This window comes from Tenrec ecaudatus, unplaced genomic scaffold (genome assembly GCF_050624435.1).
Source record: "Tenrec ecaudatus isolate mTenEca1 unplaced genomic scaffold, mTenEca1.hap1 Scaffold_377, whole genome shotgun sequence".
Lineage (NCBI taxonomy): Eukaryota > Metazoa > Chordata > Mammalia > Afrosoricida > Tenrecidae > Tenrec > Tenrec ecaudatus.
Genome location: NW_027459163.1, coordinates 303,351 through 312,642, shown reverse-complemented (window position 1 = coordinate 312,642; position 9,292 = coordinate 303,351). Strand labels below are relative to the sequence as shown.

Below are 9,292 nucleotides of genomic sequence, written 5' to 3'. Positions count from 1 at the left end.
TGCTCTAGTTGACAAGATCACCTTAGAGCCCCAACTGAGTTTTCCTCAGCAGCGTGTTGTAGATGTTTGTCCCAGGTGCCCTGTGTGATGTACAGCACTCCCACGGTGGGCAGGCTGGAGTTCCTCCTGCTATTTGGGTTGATTTGCCCTAAGTGGAGGATAGTGACCTGGAAGCCAGTAGGGATATATGATAGGAGAGAGTGGGAGAGAAGAGGAGAAAGAGGGAAAAGGAAGAAAGGAAAAACCCAACACAAACCTGAGCTCTTTGAGACTGACTGCAGTGGCAAATATGGGATAGTGAATAGAGAGAGAAGAAATAGAGTAGTAGGTAAGGAGGTAACTGGGACTTGATCACCTGTCCTTGAGGCTGGAGGAGTTCCAACTCTTCCTCAAGGTAGCGGGGTGGTGTACTTGTTTGATGTAGGGTTCCACAGATGCTGTGTGGGTTTACTTCAAAGACAAGATCGCACCCGTGGCCAGGCGTCAGTTGAGTGCTGGAGTTCACTGGTGTACCTGCCTTGTGCTGTGTGTAGCACTGCAGCAGGGCTGAGGGCTGGAGTGTTCCACCGCCCTGTCAAGGGCCCCAGGACAGGCAGGGCCTCCCCAGCTATGTGTAGAATCACTAAGAGGGAAGTTGGGCTTATTGTCCTATCTAGTCTACTGGTGCCTACTAGATCAATGGATTTTATTTTTTCTGTTATTTTATTTTATTACCCTGGCCAGCTAGAATAAAATCAAATTGAATTGTCTCCCAAAGTCTCTGGGCTGTACTTATGTGCTGTTTGAAGCTGACACTTGCTACAGCATGTCTTTGATATGCAAAAAGCCACCCAGCTCTTAGCTGAGTTCTGGCATTCCTTAGCTAGGTTTCTTCTTATGCTGATTTATGTTAAGCCCCCCAATCCCCCACTGCCCATGTGCTCCTTGGAGCTGAGCAACCAGACTTGGGTTTGAGTTTTAAACCAAAAATATATATTTGACTCTTTTGTTATTATTATGCTTGTGATGTACTCCGATTTGGGGGCTGTCAGGCTGACCCCCAGACGGGGAGATCCAGCTTATCAGGGGGGATGTTTCCTTCTCTGCCAATTGGAACTAAATTTGCTCCCTGGACTCCGACTATCTGCCTATTTTCTTCCACACCACAATCTATCTACCTGGGGTAAATACCTGTTTTTTCTTCTACTTTAAATTCTGGCTACCTGCCATTGCCGCTCCTGCATGGGGTTCTCGTGTTTGGGATTCTGTCCCCTTTAGGACTCAGCCCTGGAGAAATCACTGCTCCCAGCAAGGGCGCAGCTGGTACCCGTGGGCTCGCCAAAGCTAGAGCACTTTAAAGCATCCTTGGTTTGCTTTGTGAGTGGAAATCACATGCAAAAAAGGGGGTTTAGGAGAGACCCTAGTGCCCTGGTTTTAGTTTCAGGATTCCACCTGCCCATTTCCTTCACCTTACCTCCCAATTTTCTGGTCTGGCAGCAGGAGCTCTAGCTGAATGAGTCCTGTCGGGTCAACATTATTTTACTTCTCTCTTGGAGTTAATTACTTTCATTAAGTGCCCAGATGTCCTGAATTTTTAAGAACAACCCTGATCCCCTGCCTTTTTCTCTTTCCATTAAAGACCATTATTAAATACATAATGTCAATATATTTTTATCATTACCCTTGGTAAATCTTTTCCTGTCAAACCAAGCCAGTAGACCGTGCGTTTCCAAAATGGCAGCAGTGATGGATGTGGATACCCGAGCAGCACCACCGGTGGTGCGAGCAAGAACCGCTTCGAAGTAAAAAAGTGGAATGCAGTAGCCCTCTGGGTCTGGGATATTGTGATTGATAACTGTGCCATCTGTAGGAACCACATGATGGATCTCTTTAGAGAATGACAAGATAACCAGGCATTTGCCACGTCAGAAGAGTGTACTGTTATCTGGGAGTCTAAGCATGCTTTTTATTTCCACTGCCTCTCTCTCTGACTCAAAACATGGCAGGTGTGTCCATTGAACAACAGAGTGGGAATTCCAAAAGTATGATGTGTTAGTCTGGGTAGACTAGAGAAACACATCCAAGGAGACTCATATGTGTGTAAGAGAGAACTTTATATCAAAGAGCAATTGTACATTAAGAAAACATCCCAGCCCAGTCCAGATCAAGTTCATAAGTCCAATGTTACCCCATACGTCAATACTAGCCCATAAATTCCTCTTTAGATTCACACAGCCATGCAATGATGCTGAATAATGGGAGATCACAGGCCAGTGGCGGTAAGTCTTGTGGATCCAATAGTGGTGGAAGCATTAAGCGCTGGCATGGGCTCCACGTGCCTCCTCCAGCTCTGGGGCTCTGTCTCCTTCAGTGTAGCTCCATGTGGCTTGTCAGCAGTAAGATGAAGCAGAAAGAATGTGTCTGGCCTCCAGTGCACTATTTATTTCCTTCGGGCCTCTGAATGAGGTCATCAGGCTGTGACCTGGTTGACAGTATAGACTCCATCTCTTCGCAAGTTGACAGGAAGTTATGTAACTGCCACATATGGGCATTAGAAAAAATGAATTCTTCTATCAAGCTTAAATGTTTTATTATTCATTAAAAGACTTGCTAGAACCACGTCTTTGTTCCTTTGGCTTTTCAGTTTGTTGTGCTCATGCAACTGTATTATGTTCTGTGTCAAATAAAAGTCCAGTTGTGTTCTGAACAACAACAACAAAAAGAAAGCAAACCAGTGTCTCAATGTCAAAGCACCATTACCTGAACTCTTGGTATTCTCGTGTGTGTAGCAAAAGGAAAGCCACTGCTCAGACTCAAAAAAAAAAAAAAAGTACTTGGTGCAATAGCTTATGGTCCTTCCAAACCTGAGAGTTTGAGTCTCATAATATCACATACTGGGAAGCTGACACATTTATTTGTATTTTGATCACTCATTTGCTACTCTTGTTTCTTCCTGGCCTGTGTGGATATTATTTTTGTATTTCTTCTTCTTGGAGGTGGTAAGTTCCTAGGATGTTCATTTTCTTTTTAGTTGGCATTTAATACATATATCATTCCAAATTTCAATCACATTAAGTAGAATTGTACAATTGTTACCACAATCAGTTTCCAAGCATTCTTTTTCTATGGACTCCTTGACATCATCTCTTTTTTACCCCATATCTACCACTGTACTCCCTCCCCCCAAACTCCTTATCCTACATGCTCTCCCTCTAGGTTCATTGATCCTAGGTTTCAAGTACTGAAAAACAGAAACGCATATAACACAGCTTCAAGAAGGTGACCTCCATTGAATAACTCCTCTGAGATATACTCTAATATGAGCAAACAAAAACTGAAGAAAACAATATAAACTGAAAATTTTGGGAATCAGATCAGGTCCAGCCTGCATCAAAAGGGGTGGGTGTTGGGGGCGGGGCGGAGAACCTACTAACGAAGTTTTAACTGTTGAGGTCAGATTTATGCCTTTGGTTTTCTATCTCCTCTCTTCAAGCACCTTGTTTAGTGACCACTCTCCTCTCTTCCCTCAATTTTAGATAGGGGAGGTCTCTGGAGGCTTACTTCCTACGGAGTTCCACCAGTGGATCTTGGATTTCCACTATCTCCCATTGCCTGCTACACACAGGATTCTCGCAATTTAGGCTCTGATGCTTATCCCACCGTCAAGTTCGGATTATATGGATTCCATCCTAGGATGTTCTTCTGAGAACATTAGAAAGGCTTGTGAAAAAAGCATGTTTTTCTGGACAGCTTACTATTCTAAGGAAAATGCTGGCTGGCAGCAACTATAAAGGAAGGAATGATGTTGTGGAGCCAGCACTGAAGGAGCAAATGGAAATTCTCACAGGCAGGCGGTGCAGCAGTGGGCTGGGCTCTCGGAGCAGGATGTTGGCAGATGGTCTGTTCCGGTGGTGGGTTTGATGAGTCCAGGGAGAAATGTATTTTCTGTCACCAGCTTTCTTTTTCCCTCCCTGACAATGCCCTTCTTCTTACACACCCTGAAGGGGTCCTTGAATTAAAGAAGTCCTGTTTGTTTCATGACAGTCTTTTTGCTCTAGCTTATTTTAATATTGCCGGTAGACTTTTCTTTCTTCCCTTTTTAATGTGCACTGTTTTATTCTTGGGGTGTGTTTTTTTAGTATGTGTCCCAGTTATGAAGCCCAGAAGGGGCAGATGTATAGAGACAACAAATGATGTAATCGTTAAAGGGGATACAGGTGTGTCGAGGGGAATTGGGAAGCAAATCATGAATATGGGAGTGGGGAGATTGCACCAGAACTGATTGTGCTGATGTGTATACAACTCTTCTTTTAAACTATGACTGAACTATGAAAGTGTGTGCTAAGTGAATTATATCTCAATAAAACTATTGTGGGGGGGAGCCAGTTGCTGTCTATTGGATTGGGAGTCATGGTGGCCCACGGGTGTCAGACTGGACTGCGGTCCACAGGATCTCCGGTGGCAGGGGTTTCTGTTTGCATAGTCACTAAACTTTTCTTCTGAAACTCCTCTGGGTGGACTCAAATCTCCAGCCTTTTGGTAAATAGCCACGCACATAAATGATTTGTACCACCAAGGGATCCCTGTCTGGATACTAGAAAAAATCGATGCTTCCCCACTCACACAAACCCACGTTAGAGCCCTTCGTAGGGAGTCAGACGTGTTCTATCACGCACCCTTTGGGCAGCGCTTTACTCGTGGTCTCTCTCTCGGAAGGTATGGTTCTCCTGTCTACTTCTCCTTGAAGGGAGCTACTGACTTGGAAACTTTTCTCTCTTGCTTGGTATTTCCTATAAGCTGTAGTCACATTTCCTTAGAATTTCCCAAGCCATTCCTTATTGATACCTGTCATCCAATCATGCTTATTAACAATATCTTTTTACTTCAAAAGTCTCTTGTGGTATGATAGGTTATATCACCACCACACACACTGTCGGAAGCCCTGGATGTCACACGCACTCACTGCCATCGAGTGGATTTCAACTCATAGCGGCCCCATAAGACAGAGGAGAACGGCCCCTGTGGGTTTCCGAGAATGGAGTCGAAAGCCCCATCTTTGTCCTGTGTAGTTGTGCAAGTGTTTCTTACTGCTGTTTGCAGTCCAATTCATAACTCACCACACCAGCATAGTGCCATGCCTAATACGTTCACACATGAGAACTCGAACGTAACACCTTACTCCTATCTGCTGTGGTATCACTATTCTACCAGCAGTCAGATTTAACCAGCTTCCTGCTCTGCATAACCCCAAGGTCAATGTCCGCAGAAAACAAGTGAGGTGGCGCATGACCCTATGAAGCAAGACTTCTGTGTAGGGAGACAAAAGACACATGTGCACCGTAATATGCATCTGGTTTTGTTGCCCCGTCCCTACCTCATGAAAGTCTCTTTGCCTTCTCTTCAACTGGCTCTGCTCTGAAGCCATGGCCTGTTCGATCAGGCTTCCATGCCACCCCAGTCCCCATTTCTTTTTCCTAGCTTCCACTTTCAATTTTCATGAGAATTCAGCATCAATTTCTTCTCTGGCTGAGAGGTCCCAGCTACTCTTTGTAGATATAGAGAAGAAAGGATTTCAAAAGGAAGCAGAGAGCTGTTAAAAGCCTCTTTCTGTCCCAGACTCACCAGACATGCTCTGAATTTCAGAGGTACCTGCCTGCCTGTATCCTGGCCCCACATCCACAGATCCCACGCACCACTCTCTCTTCCTCTGTTGGTGGCTAGGATGTACTCCGAGGACATTTAGGTTTGGAAGATGATCTTCAGCTTCCAGAGCCCTAGATTGTTAGACTACTGGAGAACCTACTGTTTGCATAAAAAGTTAGGGCTTCAGGTTTAGAGGGTTTGGGGGTGTTTTTTTTCCCCTCAGCCTTTTATTGCATAAACAAAAGCAAAAATAGACTCTGAAAACTTCAAGCAGTGCATAAAGTTGAGCCACTATTACTAGCCTTCAGACCCAATTCACACCTAACAGAGAAGCAGCTTCTTGTGTTCTTTTTAATGCTTTCTGATGGGTAAAAATGTTCATCCATGATAACGTAGACACATTCAAATCTCAGAGAGCTCATTTAAAGGGCTCCTCACCAAATTTCCCTCTTCCTTTCTCTCTCTCTCACAAGCTGTCCTACCGAAGCATGTGAGTGGTCCTAAGTGGTATGGTCGTCGGACCCTGCCTGAGTTGTGCTCACTGGAGACTGAAGTCAGGCATGCAGCAGATAAGCAAGGACAGAGCAGCCTGAGCAGCCAGCTCCACCGAGCAACATCTCTGCAAAGTGTGGAGGTGGGTCAGAATTTCCTTCTCCAACTTGAGTGCCTAATATCAGGTAAATATCTTAGTTCACATGGTTGTGAGAGAATGTAAGTAGAGAGAGTCTCATTCCCTGGAATTTTAAGTAGACAGGTGCTAGGGTTACCATTGGGGAATAAGATCTCATTTTAAATAAGATCTGGGTCTAGTTGTCTCCATGTGACCCTGGACAAAGAGTGCTCTCCTTCAGACATTGCACCAGCAGAAATGTTTTCATTTGTTTCTCACTCCTTTCTGACGCTAGTACTGTAGTGCTTCGAAACTGTAAGACAGGAAATACTTACTACTCCCCTGCCGCTTTGGGGGCTAGCTTCAGCTCCCTTCTCCCAGTTCATTAAGTTACTCACTTCAAGTACCTGGAGTGAATCCCAGACACCTGCTAAGGGCCAGGTCCTCACTGTACTCCATGTCAAGAAGCATATTCATGATGATGCATCACATGTCCTAAGTAAATCACATACTTGTTAGATCTGTATTCAAGGATTCCAGAATGTTACTGGTTCCTCCTTTATGTGCTGTCAGATTGAAAGACGAGACCATATCAAGAACCTATCTTTAGTAAGGTAACTTGGAGTCCTGAATTGATTTTAATCTTAAACATTTGTAAGGCAGGGGGAAACAAATAAGCACACGTTTAAATCCTAAATTTTCTTTCATGGATGCATGTGCTATGTTGGGCTACACCATAAACCCAGGACATTTGCTTTCTGTTCTCTTTACATTTGGATCTGAAGTATGGTGTGGGTTGAATTATCATTTCCTGGGCTAATGAGACTCTGTCTTCATCGGGGCTCTTCTGATTTTTGAGGCCTTTTTGGTACTCAAAACTGGGTATGGAAAGGGTATTTTTAGTTTTTCAGTGAGTGGAAGGCATTAGGGAAGTGGGACTGAATTTACTGGTGTTGCTCTGACTTGTCATTTAAATTCAAGGGTGTGAGAGCATTGGAGGGTCGGCCCTAGACCTCTGGTAGACAAGACACCTAAGCACTGTAGACCTCAGTTACCCCAGAGAGACAGTGGACAGGGTGTGAGCTGAAGGCGCTACCTTGTCCCTTTGTCACATGCTGGACTCCATCGGTAGCACGATGCTTCTTTCTTTCATCGCTTCCGTAGACTCTTCCTGTTGTCTGCTCTCAGCTTTCAGTCCTCAAGATTGCTCCTGCTTAGAATGCTGAGTCTTGGTCCAACCCAAACCCAAACCCACTACCATTTAACCTACTTGGGTTCTTAGCAACCCCATCGTCCTTAGTAGAACAGCTTCAAAGGGTCTCCAAGGCTGGTGCGTTCAAACCAACTGACTTCCAGTTAGTAGCCTTGTGCTCAAGCACTATGTCACCAGGACTCCACCGATTCCATATGTGGGTATTCACTTGGTCACTACATACACCATAAGATTTTGGCAGAATCAGATGCTTCTGGGTGTCCTCGTCTTTTCTCTTGGTGTAAGGTAACCAAGACAGTTGACTGCATGTGCCCACTTAAAGTGCTGATGACTTAGGGGGTAGGAACACCAAGTATGATTTCACAAAGTACGACATGCTCCCTATTGCCACTTCTGGCATTCTCATTTTCAATAAGGAATTTATGATCCACGTGCTGCTGGTGTACAGATAGCATGTCCACTTCAGTTACACAAAAGAGCTTTCCAGTGCTACATGTTTGTTTGGTGTTCTGCAACTGCTTTTGATATTCTCCAAGGGATTTATGTATCCTTTCCATTTTTCCACAGAGTTTCAAGTCAGATGAAGAACCTGATGGTGCCAAAGAGCCTCAGAATGAGTTATTTGAGGCACAAGGTAAAACCATGACCTCATGCTTGGTACTTTGAAAGATCCAGGACCTGGATTGTCAGAAGTGTTGCTGTGACAAGAATAGTTTCCTGGAGAGTGCAGTGTGGGTAATCTCCCTGGACAGCCTGTTCTCCGGATATACTTATATAGAGAGCGTTTCATCAAGAAAATAGCTCACACAGATGTAGAAGAAGGCAAATTCCAAGTTGAGCAAGTTCTAGGCCCATGATGCTGATGTTAGGGTGCAGGGTTATCATGACTGTCATAGCTTTGGGAGTTGATGGGCCCAAAAGGAGCTGAAAGACAAAGGTCTATGGCTACAGAGGAAAATGAATTCAAGGTTGGCAGATCAAGCCTGTGGCTAAAGAGACGAATAAGTCCAAGCTTGGTAAGTCAGGTGACAAGCTACTGATAACTCCCAAGGACAGCAAGCAATACAGGAGACCACTGACTCAAGTCTTAACCTGTGTACAACTGAATCTGGGCTAACCCCATTTACATATTTATTATTTTAAAATAGTTTTATTGGAAGATACAAGGAGTTACCAAAAATGGATTTTTTTTCAAAGTTATGTATTTAAATTTTTTTACAAAACAACCATGTCACCGTCAAAGTACTCTCCATTACACTTCATACATTTGTCACACCTGTGATTCCATTCTTGGAAACATTTTTCAAACTCATCTGTTTGGAAGGCTGACAGTACCTCTCCAATTTTTTTCTTCATCTCTGCTTTTGTCTTCAAATCTCTGTTCTTTCATTTCCCTCTTCATTCAAAGAAACAAAAAGAAGTCACACAAAGTGAGGTCAGGTGAATAAGGTGTGTGGGGCAAAAGAGGCATGCTGGTTTTTACCAAAAACTGGCACACTGAGATGGCTGTGTGAGCAGGGGCATTGTCGTGGTGGCAGAACCAGTCCCCTGTCTGCCACAAATCAGACCATTTTCATCACACACTATTATGCAATCTTTTCGGATCCTCTAAATAGAAAGCTTGATTAACAGTCTTGCCTGGTGGAGCAAACTCCAAATGCATGATGAGTTGACGTTTTCGTTCATTCAGGAAGTTGACAAACATCCAGAATGAGGTTTGTCATCAATCAATATTTTACCTTTTTTGAAATGAGAAAAACACTTGAGTTTTTCCCATAGCACTGCCCTTGTAAGCTGTTTTCAACATCACAACAGTTTCTGCAGTGTTTTTCCTTGAGTAGGAAACA

At 44.0% G+C, this 9,292-nt stretch overlaps 2 pseudogenes; both read left to right on the top strand.

The window, feature by feature from the left end:
- The first annotated feature begins 1,701 nt into the window (after positions 1–1,701).
- Positions 1,702–2,049, top strand: LOC142436510 (E3 ubiquitin-protein ligase RBX1-like; annotated as a pseudogene).
- Positions 2,050–3,747: 1,698 nt separating this feature from the next.
- LOC142436509 (ninein-like protein) overlaps positions 3,748–9,292 on the top strand; it is a 91,232-nt pseudogene continuing 85,687 nt past the window's right edge.